The 455-nt window shown below is 44.8% G+C and overlaps 1 protein-coding gene across 1 annotated transcript in view; it reads right to left on the reverse strand.

The window, feature by feature from the left end:
- The window catches only part of F9 (coagulation factor IX), a 32,181-nt gene that overhangs the window by 22,157 nt on the left and 9,569 nt on the right, over window positions 1-455 (reverse strand). The gene's annotated exons all lie outside the window — the stretch shown is intronic.

Genomic DNA, 455 nt, shown 5'->3' on the forward strand with positions numbered 1-455 from the left:
TATAGATTTAAAAACAAACGTTAAAGTTTTTATTTCCGTTTCAGTCAGTCGACATGCAGTGTCTTAGCGGTTTCAGGTGAGAAACCACTTTTAATACAAGGAATTAAACATGAAAAGATCCCAAGATCTGCTTTATTTATGTAGAGATTGGCTACGTGTCCTGTCTGCCTTTCCGGAAGTTGGTACATTTCCAGAGTCCTTGAGAGCCTTTGAAGACACCGGTGGAAAGAGAACAGGAGGAAAGAATAGGCAAGAGGGGAAGGGTCAGGATGAGAAGGGAGCCTTCCGGTCTGGTTTCTGAATGCTCCATCCACACTTCTAAGGAAACTTCGGGAGAAAGGGATGAATAGAACCAGAAGGGAGACCGGTACACACTTTGAGCTAAGAGAAACAGCCCCGAAGGAAAAGAAAATCGGGGCCGGATCTGCAAGAGGAAGAGGTGAAAGCTGACCTCA

The sequence above is a fragment of the Crocuta crocuta genome, unplaced genomic scaffold, assembly GCF_008692635.1.
Source record: "Crocuta crocuta isolate KB4526 unplaced genomic scaffold, BGI_CrCroc_1.0 scaffold241, whole genome shotgun sequence".
Classification (NCBI taxonomy): Eukaryota; Metazoa; Chordata; class Mammalia; order Carnivora; family Hyaenidae; genus Crocuta; species Crocuta crocuta.